The sequence below is a fragment of the Danio aesculapii genome, chromosome 20 (genome assembly GCF_903798145.1).
Source record: "Danio aesculapii chromosome 20, fDanAes4.1, whole genome shotgun sequence".
Classification (NCBI taxonomy): Eukaryota; Metazoa; Chordata; class Actinopteri; order Cypriniformes; family Danionidae; genus Danio; species Danio aesculapii.
In genome coordinates, this window is record NC_079454.1 from 17,263,656 (window position 1) to 17,275,723 (window position 12,068).

Below are 12,068 nucleotides of genomic sequence, written 5' to 3' on the forward strand. Positions count from 1 at the left end.
TCTCACTGGGCTCAGGCTTTGGATAAGTTTGGCCCATGATGAGAAGACTCACTGGTGATAATTTGTTTTGTCTAGTTTTTATTAGTCTATATTTGTAAGCGCTTTATCACACGGTTTTCAGCTACCGTGTGATCTTCCACATACTGTGCAACCCAAATTTAATCGGGTACAAGAACACAACTATGCAGGATAACCCATCATCTACACACTGTGCAACCCAAATTTAATCGGGTACAAGAACACAATTATGTAGGATAAACCATCATCTACACCGTCGTGGTGTAGGATAACACATCCACACAATCACTGTGTGGGATAACCTCTAAATCTACAAAATTCTACAGATAAAACAGGATATATCTAATCAGGCAGAGTGAATAAAATTCTCTTACCTGACCAGATATATCCCGGACGAGCCCCCAGAACTGTAGGAAAATCCGTTTTTTCCTTAGGTCCCTTCACTCTAGTATTTTGTATCACCAGTGAGTGTCTGCATCAAGACCGTCCAAGCTTGGAAAAGATGAGAAGAAAATCAGCTGAATGGTTCAGTATGACTTTATTCTGACACAAGGGAGGGAAGAGCAATCTTATATACACATTGAGGATCCTCCTGCAACTGAGCACTAACACAAAAGAATATTATCATAGAAGGAGGGAAACAACGATACAAAAACAGCTTACAGCAACCAGAATACGTGAGAATGTGTGCGTGTAGGTATGCGCGCATCTGTGAGCGACTCAGAAAGTTACTTTTGCTCAAGGACGAAAGGTTCCGGCCACACCGAGATAAGATGAACAGAATATGCATACCCACACACATTTCTGCAGTGAAAAGACACAGTAGAGAGAACAGAAAAACAGTCTGTAAAAACAGTAGAATACACACACATAATAATCAAATCCTTCAATTAGCATGATTCTAGCATGAATTAGCATGTTTCTAGCATGAATTAGCATGTAACTAGCATGATTCTAGCATTAATTAGCATGTAACTAGCATGTTACTAGCATGATTCTAGCATGAGTCAGCTTGTTTCTAGCATGAATTAGCATGTTGTTAGCATGATTCTAGCATGAATTATAATGTTACTAGCATGACTAGCATGTCACTATCGTGTTGCTAGCACCTTTCTAGCAAGATTAGCATGTCAGTAGGAAGTTTAAACTGTTAGCATGTGTTAGAATAGCTAGTCACAGTCTCTGGGACAGTTGCTAGGGTGCTGAAATTGGTTGCTAGGGAGTGGCTAGTAAGTTTTAAGGTAATCAGTGATTGGCTGCTGGCTAGACTGAGTTGAATGAGGCCAGACTCTAGTCTGTAGGACAGTCTGATGCAGAGTTATCAGCTCACATAGGTTGATCCAATGTTAAGTAAATGGGAGTCTTTTACAATGGAAGTCTATGGGACAGTTGCTAGGGTGCTGTAAGTGGTTGCTAGGGAGTGGCTAGTAAGTTAAAAAGTCATCAGTTATTGGCTGCTGGCTAGACTGAGTTAAATGAGTCCAGTTAGAAGTCTGTAGGACAGTCTGATGCAGAGTTATGAGCTCACAAAGTTTGACCCAATGTTAAGTCAATGGGACTTTTGGGTTTTTTCTGGGTCGTTTTTTGGAAAACCCAAGGTCGGATCAGTTAGAAAAGATATAGCAACCCGAGTCAGACCAGTTTGAAGGTTTGACGAAAGTTTGAAGTATGTAGCTTGAAAGGCCTAGGAGGAGATACACTTAGAAATTAGTCTCAGAAGAATAAGAAGAAGAAGAAGAAGAAGAATAACTAGATATTAAAGTTTGAAGACAAACTTTATGGTGGCTTGAAAAGCCGAGTCTGAATTAGCATGTTACTAGCATGAATTAGCAAGTAACTAGCATGATTCTAACATAAATTAGCATGTAACTAACATGATTCTAGCATGAATTAGCATGTTACTAGCATGTTTCTAGCATGAATTAGCATGATTCTAGCATGAATTAGCATGTTACTAGCATGTTTCTAGCATGAGTTAGCATGTAACTGGCATGTTTCTAGCATGAGTTAGCATGTTACTAGCATGATTCTAGCATGAATTAGCATGTTACTAGCATGTTTCTAGCATGAATTAGCATGTTACTAGCATGTTTCTAGCATGATTTAGCATGTTATTAGCATGATTCTAGCATGAATTAGCATGTTTCTAGCATGAATTAGCATGTTACTAGCATGTTTCTAGCATGAATTAGCATGTTACTAGCATGTTTCTAGCATGATTTAGCATGTTATTAGCATGATTCTAGCATGAATTAGCATGTTTCTAGCATGAATTAGCATGTTATTAGCATGATTCTAGCATGAATTAGCATGTTACTAGCATGATTCTAGCATGAATTAGCATGTTACTAGCATGTTTCTAGCATGAATTAGCATGTTACTAGCATGTTTCTAGCATGAATTAGCATGTTATTAGCATGATTCTAGCATGAATTAGCATGTTTCTAGCATGAATTAGCATGTTATTAGCATGATTCTAGCATGAATTAGCATGTTACTAGCATGATTCTAGCATGAATTAGCATGTTACTAGCATGTTTCTAGCATGAATTAGCATGTTACTAGCATGATTCTAGCATGAATTAGCATGTTACTAGCATGAATTAGCATGTTACTAGCATGATTCTAGCATGAATTAGCATGTTATTAGCATGATTCTAGCATGAATTAGCATGTTACTAGCATGATTCTAGCATGAATTAGCATGTTACTAGCATGATTCTAGCATGAATTAGCATGTTACTAGCATGTTTTTAGCATGAATTAGCATGTTATTAGCATGATTCTAGCATGAATTAGCATGTTTCTAGCATGAATTAACATGTTATTAGCATGATTCTAGCATGAATTAGCATGTTACTAGCATGATTCTAGCATGAATTAGCATGTTACTAGCATGTTTCTAGCATGAATTAGCATGTTACTAGCATGATTCTAGCATGAATTAGCATGTTACTAGCATGATTCTAGCATGAATTAGCATGTTATTAGCATGATTCTAGCATGAATTAGCATGTTACTAGCATGATTCTAGCATGGATTAGCATGTTACTAGCATGATTCTAGCATGAATTAGCATGTTACTAGCATGTTTCTAGCATGAATTAGCATGTTACTAGCATGATTCTAGCATGAATTAGCATGTTACTAGCATGATTCTAGCATGAATTAGCATGTAACTAGCATGATTCTAGCATGAATTAGCATGTTTCTAGCATGAATTAGCATGTTACTAGCATGATTCTAGCATGAATTAGCATGTTACTAGCATGTTTCTAGCAAAAATTAGCATGTTACTAGCATGTTTCTAGCATGAATTAGCGTGTTATTAGCATGATTCTAGCATGAATTAGCATGTTTCTAGCATGAATTAGCATGTTCCTAGCATGATTCTAGCATGAATTAGCATGTTACTAGCATGATTCTAGCATGAATTAGCATGTTACTAGCATGATTCTAGCATGGATTAGCATGTTACTAGCATGATTCTAGCATGAATTAGCATGTTTCTAGCATGAATTAGCATGTAACTAGCATGATTCTAGCATTAATTAGCATGTAACTAGCATGTTACTAGCATGATTCTAGCATTAATGAGCATGTAACTAGCATGTTACTAGCATGATTCTAGCATGAATCAGCTTGTTTCTAGCATGAATTAGCATGTTGTTAGCATGATTCTAGCATGAATTAGCATGTTACTAGCATGACTAGCATGTCACTATCGTGTTGCTAGCACCTTTCTAGGAAGATTAGCATGTCAGTAGGATGTTAAAACTGTTAGCGTGTGTTAGAATAGCTAGTCACAGTCTCTGGGACAGTTGCTAGGGTGCTGAAATTGGTTGCTAGGGAGTGGCTAGTAAGTTTAAAGGTAATCAGTGATTGGCTGCTGGCTAGACTGAGTTGAATGAGGCCAGACTCTAGTGTGTAGGACAGTCTGATGCAGAGTTATGAGCTCACAAAGGTTGATCCAATGTTAAGTAAATGGGAGTCTTTTACAATTGAAGTCTATGGGACAGTTGCTAGGGTGCTGTAAGTGGTTGCTAGGGAGTGGCTAGTAAGTTAAAAAGTCATCAGTTATTGGCTGCTGGCTAGACTGAGTTAAATGAGTCCAGTTAGAAGTCTGTAGGACAGTCTGATGCAGAGTTATGAGCTCACAAAGTTTGACCCAATGATAAGTCAATGGGACTTTTGGGATTTTTCTGGGTCGTTTTTCGGATAACCCAAGGTCGGATCAGTTAGAAAAGATATAGCAACTCGAGTCAGACCAGTTCGAAGGTTTGACGAAAGTTTGAAGTATGTAGCTTGAAAGGCCTAGGAGGAGATACACTTAGAAATTAGTCTCAGAAGAATAAGAAGAAGAAGAAGAAGAAGAAGAAGAAGAAGAAGAATAATAATAAGTTTAAGATAGATAACAATATGCTGGCTTTTCAAGCCACCATAACTAGATATTAAAGTTTGAGGACAAACTTTATGGTGGCTTGAAAAGCCGAGTCTGAATTAGCATGTTACTAGCATGAATTAGCAAGTAACTAGCATGATTCTAACATAAATTAGCATGTAACTAGCATGATTCTAGCATGAATTAGCATGTTACTAACATGTTTCTAGCATGAATTAGCATGTTACTAGCATGTTTCTAGCATGAATTAGCATGATTCTAGCATGAATTAGCATGTTACTAGCATGTTTCTAGCATGAATTAGCATGTTACTAGCATGATTCTAGCATGAATTAGCATGTTATTAGCATGATTCTAGCATGAATTAGCATGTTATTAGCATGATTCTAGCATGAATTAGCATGTTACTAGCATGATTCTAGCATGAATTAGCATGTTACTAGCATGTTTCTAGCATGAATTAGCATTGTTACTAACATGTTTCTAGCATGAATTAGCATGTTACTAGCATGTTTCTAGCATGAATTAGCATGTTATTAGCATGATTCTACCATGAATTAGCATGTTTCTAGCATGAATTAGCATGTTATTAGCATGATTCTAGCATGAATTAGCATGTTACTAGCATGATTCTAGCATGAATTAGCATGTTACTAGCATGTTTCTAGCATGAATTAGCATGTTACTAGCATGATTCTAGCATGAATTAGCATGTTACTAGCATGATTCTAGCATGGATTAGCATGTTACTAGCATGATTCTAGCATGAATTAGCATGTTACTAGCATGAATTAGCATGTTACTAGCATGATTCTAGCATGTTACTAGCATGTTTCTAGCATGAATTAGCATGTTACTAGCATGTTTCTAGCATGAATTAGCATGTTGTTAGCATGATTCTAGCATGAATTAGCATGTTTCTAGCATGAATTAGCATGTAACTAGCATGATTCTAGCATTAATTAGCATGTAACTAGCATGATTCTAGCATGGATTAGCATGTTACTAGCATGTTTCTAGCATAAATTAGCATGTTATTAGCATGATTCTAGCATGAATTAGCATGTTACTAGCATGATTCAAGCATGAATTAGCATGTTACTAGCATGTTTCTAGCATGAATTAGCATGTTACTAGCATGATTCTAGCATGAATTATCATTGTTAGTAACATGTTTCTAGCATTAATTAGCATGTTACTAGCATGTTTCTAGCATGAATTAGCATGTTATTAGCATGATTCTACCATGAATGAGCATGTTTCTAGCATGAATTAGCATGTTATTAGCATGATTCTAGCATGAATTAGCATGTTACTAGCATGTTTCTAGCATGAATTAGCATGTTACTAGCATGATTCTAGCATGAATTAGCATGTTACTAGCATGATTCTTGCATGAATTAGCATGTTACTAGCATGATTCTAGCATGAATTAGCATGTTACTAGCATGAATTAGCATGTTACTAGCATGAATTAGCATGTTACTAGCATGTTTCTAGCATGAATTAGCATGTTGTTAGCATGATTCTAGCATGAATTAGCATGTTTCTAGCATGAATTAGCATGTAACTAGCATGATTCTAGCATGAATCAGCTTGTTTCTAGCATGAATTAGCATGTTGTTAGCATGATTCTAGCATGAATTAGCATGTTACTAGCATGACTAGCATGTCACTATCGTGTTGCTAGCACCTTTCTAGCAAGATTAGCATGTCAGTAGGATGTTAAAACTGTTAGCGTGTGTTAGAATAGCTAGTCACAGTCTAAGGGACAGTTGCTAGGGTGCTGAAATTGGTTGCTAGGGAGTGGCTAGTAAGTTTAAAGGAAATCAGTGATTGGCTGCTGGCTAGACTGAGTTGAATGAGGCCAGACTCTAGTCTGTAGGACAGTCTGATGCAGAGTTATCAGCTCACAAAGGTTGATCCAATGTTAAGTAAATTGGAGTCTTTTACAATGGAAGTCTATGGGACAGTTGCTAGGGTGCTGTAAGTGGTTGCTAGGGAGTGGCTAGTAAGTTAAAAAGTCATCAGTTATTGGCTGCTGGCTATACTGAGTTAAATGAGTCCAGTTAGAAGTCTGTAGGACAGTCTGATGCAGAGTTATGAGCTCACAAAGTTTGACCCAATGTTAAGTCAATGGGACTATTGGGATTTTTCTGGGTCGTTTTTCGGAAAACCCAAGGTCGGATCAGTTAGAAAAGATATAGCAACCCGAGTCAGACCAGTTTGAAGGTTTGACGAAAGTTTGAAGTATGTAGCTTGAAAGGCCTAGGAGGAGATACACTTAGAAATTAGTCTCAGAAGAATAAGAAGAAGAAGAAGAATAATAACTAGATATTAAAGTTTGAGGACAAACTTTATGGTGGCTTGAAAAGCCGAGTCTGAATTAGCATGTTACTAGCATGAATTAGCAAGTAACTAGCATGATTCTAACATAAATTAGCATGTAACTAGCATGATTCTAGCATGAATTAGCATGATTCTAGCATGAATTAGCATGTTACTAGCATGTTTCTAGCATGAGTTAGCATGTTACTAGCATGTTTCTAGCATGAATTAGCATGTTACTAGCATGATTCTAGCATGAATTGGCATGTTTCTAGCATGAATTAGCATGTTACTAGCATGTTTCTAGCATGATTTAGCATGTTATTAGCATGATTCTAGCATGAATTAGCATGTTTCTAGCATGAATTAGCATGTTATTAGCATGATTCTAGCATGAATTAGCATGTTACTAGCATGATTCTAGCATGAATTAGCATGTTATTAGCATGATTCTAGCATGAATTAGCATGTTACTAGCATGATTCTAGCATGAATTAGCATGTTACTAGCATGTTTCTAGCATGAATTAGCATGTTACTAGCATGATTCTAGCATGAATTAGCATGTTACTAGCATGATTCTAGCATGAATTAGCATGTTACTAGCATGATTCTAGCATGAATTAGCATGTTTCTAGCATGAATTAGCATGTTACTAGCATGATTCTAGCATGAATTAGCATCTTACTAGCATGATTCTAGCATGAATTAGCATGTTACTAGCATGTATCTAGCATGAATTAGCATGTTACTAGCATGTTTCTAGCATGATTTAGCATGTTATTAGCATGATTCTAGCATGAATTATCATGTTTCTAGCATGAATTAGCATGTTACTAGCATGATTCTAGCATGAATTAGCAGGTTACTAGCATGTTTCTAGCATGAATTAGCATGTAACTAGCATGATTCTAGCATGAATTAACATGTTACTAGCATGATTCTAGCATGAATTAGCATGTTACTAGCATGTTTCTAGCATTAATTAGCATGTTACTAGCATGTTTCTAGCATGAATTAGCATGTTATTAGCATGATTCTAGCATGAATTAGCATGTTTCTAGCATGAATTAGCATGTTATTAGCATGATTCTAGCATGAATTAGCATGTTACTAGCATGATTCTAGCATGAATTAGCATGTTACTAGCATGTTTCTAGCATGAATTAGCATGTTACTAGCATGATTCTAGCATGAATTAGCATGTTACTAGCATGATTCTAGCATGAATTAGCATGTTATTAGCATGATTCTAGCATGAATTAGCATGTTTCTAGCATGAATTAGCATGTTACTAGCATGATTCTAGCATGGATTAGCATGTTACTAGCATGATTCTAGCATGAATTAGCATGTTACTAGCATGTTTCTAGCATGAATTAGCATGTTACTAGCATGATTCTAGCATGAATTAGCATGTTACTAGCATGATTCTAGCATGAATTAGCATGTTATTAGCATGATTCTAGCATGAATTAGCATGTTTCTAGCATGAATTAGCATGTTACTAGCATGATTCTAGCATGGATTAGCATGTTACTAGCATGATTCTAGCATGAATTAGCATGTTACTAGCATGATTCTAGCATGAATTAGCATGTTACTAGCATGTTTCTAGCATGAATTAGCATGTTACTAGCATGATTCTAGCATGTTACTAGCATGTTTCTAGCATGAATTAGCATGTTACTAGCATGATTCTAGCATGTTACTAGCATGTTTCTAGCATGAATTAGCATGTTACTAGCATGTTTCTAGCATGAATTAGCATGTTGTTAGCATGTTTCTAGCATGAATTAGCATGTAACTAGCATGATTCTAGCATGAATTAGCATGTTACTAGCATGATTCTAGCATGAATTAGCATGTTACTAGCATGTTTCTCGCATAAATTAGCATGTTGTTAGCATGATTCTAGCATGAATTAGCATGTTTCTAGCATGAATTAGCATGTAACTAGCATGATTCTAGCATTAATTAGCATGTAACTAGCATGTTACTAGCATGATTCTAGCATGAATCAGCTTGTTTCTAGCATGAATTAGCATGTTGTTAGCATGATTCTAGCATGAATTAGCATGTTACTAGCATGACTAGCATGTCACTATCGTGTTGCTAGCACCTTTCTAGCAAGATTAGCATGTCAGTAGGATGTTAAAACTGTTAGCGTGTGTTAGAATACCTAGTCACAGTCTCTGGGATAGTTGCTAGGGTGCTGAAATTGGTTGCTAGGGAGTGGCTAGTAAGTTTAAAGGTAATCAGTGATTGGCTGCTGGCTAGACTGAGTTGAATGAGGCCAGACTCTAGTCTGTAGGACAGTCTGATGTAGAGTTATGAGCTCACAAAGGTTGATCCAATGTTAAGTCAATGGGAGTCTTTTACAATGGAAGTCTATGGGACAGTTGCTAGGGTGCTGTAAGTGGTTGCTAGGAAGTGGCTAGTAAGTTAAAAAGTCATCAGTTATTGGCTGCTGGCTAGACTGAGTTAAATGTGTCCAGTAAGAAGTCTGTAGGACAGTCTGATGCAGAGTTATGAGCTCACAAAGTTTGACCCAATGTTAAGTCAATGGGACTTTTGGGATTTTTCTGGGTCGTTTTTCGGAAAACCCAAGGTCGGATCAGTTAGAAAAGATATAGCAACCCGAGTCAGACCAGTTCGAAGGTTTGACGAAAGTTTGAAGTATGTAGCTTGAAAGGCCTAGGAGGAGATACACTTAGAAATTAGTCTCAGAAGAATAAGAAGAAGAAGAAGAAGAAGAAGAAGAAGAAGAAGAAGAAGAAGAAGAATAAGTTTAAGATAGATAACAGTATGCTGGCTTTTCAAGCCACCATAATAAGTTTAAGATAGATAACAGTATGCTGGCTTTTCAAGCCACCATAATAATATCAAAACTTAAGAGACTATGTTTTTTTAAGATATTTCAGTAATGGTACAACTGAGGCTTTTTCTCTCTCTTGTGTAATGATTCCAACAGTGTTAAAGATAATTTACATGCCTGAGCCCAGCTCGTTATACTGTACAACAAATGTGGAACAATCATAATGTAGTATTTAAATGCATACCAGAGGCCTTATAAGTCATAGAATCTCTGATATGTTTAAAATTTCTTAGATTGAATCTCAGTGTGGTAGCAAGTTTTTTAAAATAAGTTTTAAAATTAAGGTTTGAGTCCAACAAGATGCCTAAACATTTGAATTCAGTGACATTTTTAATATTTTGCCCATTTATAAAAATGTCTAAAACATTTCCAACTTCATACCTATTTGAGAAACACATGGATACAGTTTTTTTCAACATTTAAGGCGAGATTTGAATTTTGCAACCATTTAAAAACATTTAGCATTTCATTTGTTAATTTAGTAGTAACTTCTGTTGGATTTATTTCATAAGTGTAAAGCACAGCATCATCAGTGTACATTAATAAATCAGCATTAATGCTTACAGCTGGTAAATCATTTATATAAATACTAAAAAGTAAAGGTCCTAAAATAGATCCCTGAGGCACTTCTAATTTAATTGGTTTAAAAGTAGGTTTAAAACTGGTAACCTGAACACATTGACTCCAATCACTCAAGTACAATTTTATCCAATTTAGTGTTTGCTTTGAAAGATTGTATGTTTTATTTGTTAATCAAAATATCATGGTTAACAGTATCAAATCCCTTACGTAAATCAAGAAAGACAGCTCCCCCCCCCCCCCCCTGTCCAATTTGTCTTTATCGTTTCTAAAAAGTAACAGCAAGCTGTCTCATTTGAATTTTTTTCTAAAACCAAACTGCATTGGATGTAAGTATTTCTATCTAAATGAGCCATAAGTTGCTCTGTTACAACTTTTTAAAGCACTTTGATACAACTGGTAGGATGCTTATAGGCCGATAACTGCTAGTTTGCTGTTTGTTACCTGATTTATATATTGGTGTTATTATTGCAGATTTTAAAGCAGCGGGTAAAGTACTATCATTTATGGATTTATTTATCATTTCTGAGAGGAAAACCTAAAATATCTTTATATCTCTTTAAAAAGCAGTATCAATGCCTTAAACAGCTTGTGCTTTACTGTTATTCAATGTGGAAATTATTTTTTGAACATTTATTTCATCTGGGGGAATATTGGCTGCCTTTTAGGCTAGAACATGGGTGAACAGCTGGAAAATGTTTGGCAAGTTTCTGAACAGAGTTTAAGAAATATTCATTAAAATTAGTTGCAATTTCTACAGAGTCATAAACAATTTGTCTATTTATTTTAAGCTGTGTATCCTCTACTTTTGACAGTTTTCCATATAGTTTTACTATTTCCTTTTGCATCTTCAATAATTCATTCATTCATTTTCTTTTCGGCTTAGTCTGTTTATTAATCTGGGATCGCCACAGCAGAATGAACCGCCAACTTATCCAGCATATGTGTGAAGCAATGAATGCCCTTCCAGCAACAACCCATCACTGGGAAAATCTTCAATAATTTTAAGAAAGAAATTTGCTTTATCTATTTTTCTTAAACTTGTATAAATTAGTCGATCCGTAGTTAATCCTGATTTAAAAAAACATTTTCAAAGGGGCTTATCACGGTTTTTCCTCATATTCCAAAGAGTACTTGTAAACCATGGTAAATTTTGTTTTCTTGTCTTTTTTGGATATTTCATATATATATATATATATATATATATATATATATATATATATATATATATATATATATATATATATATATATATATATAATACTATATATATAATACTGAGGTAAAATAAACTGTCATATTTTAAAGACATGGCAGAGGGAAATGGAATTTAATGCGGTGTTTAATTAGGATTATGCGGAGACCCACTTGATATCGTATATATAAAAGGCAGTGAAGATCGCTGATTTTTTAAGAAATTAAATCTTAAACGTGACTATTTTGTAATGGAAAGACAGCTGGAAGCCCTTGTGCTGCTTGGCTAAAAATTAAAAGTCTGTGTGCATATAGCAAATACTTGAAGTTAACGCAAAGATGAGCCCTTTTTCTTCTAAATGATTACATGAATGAATGAATGAATTTATTTATTTATTAATTTAACAGGGCCATGCAAAAAAAATAATGTAAATTTAAATGAATCATTTGGTACAGTGTAGGCTACTTTTTTCAAGTATAATTTAAGGAGTTTTACCATTTTTCAATCTATTCAGCCAATCTCCAAATCTGACAATCGCACTTTTAGCTTAGCTTAGGATAGATCATTGAATTGAATTGGACAATTGGTAAAAACAACTAGAAATTCAATTAGTCTCTTATTTAAAACTTGACTCTTCTGTGGTGACATCACATACTAAGACTGACAGAA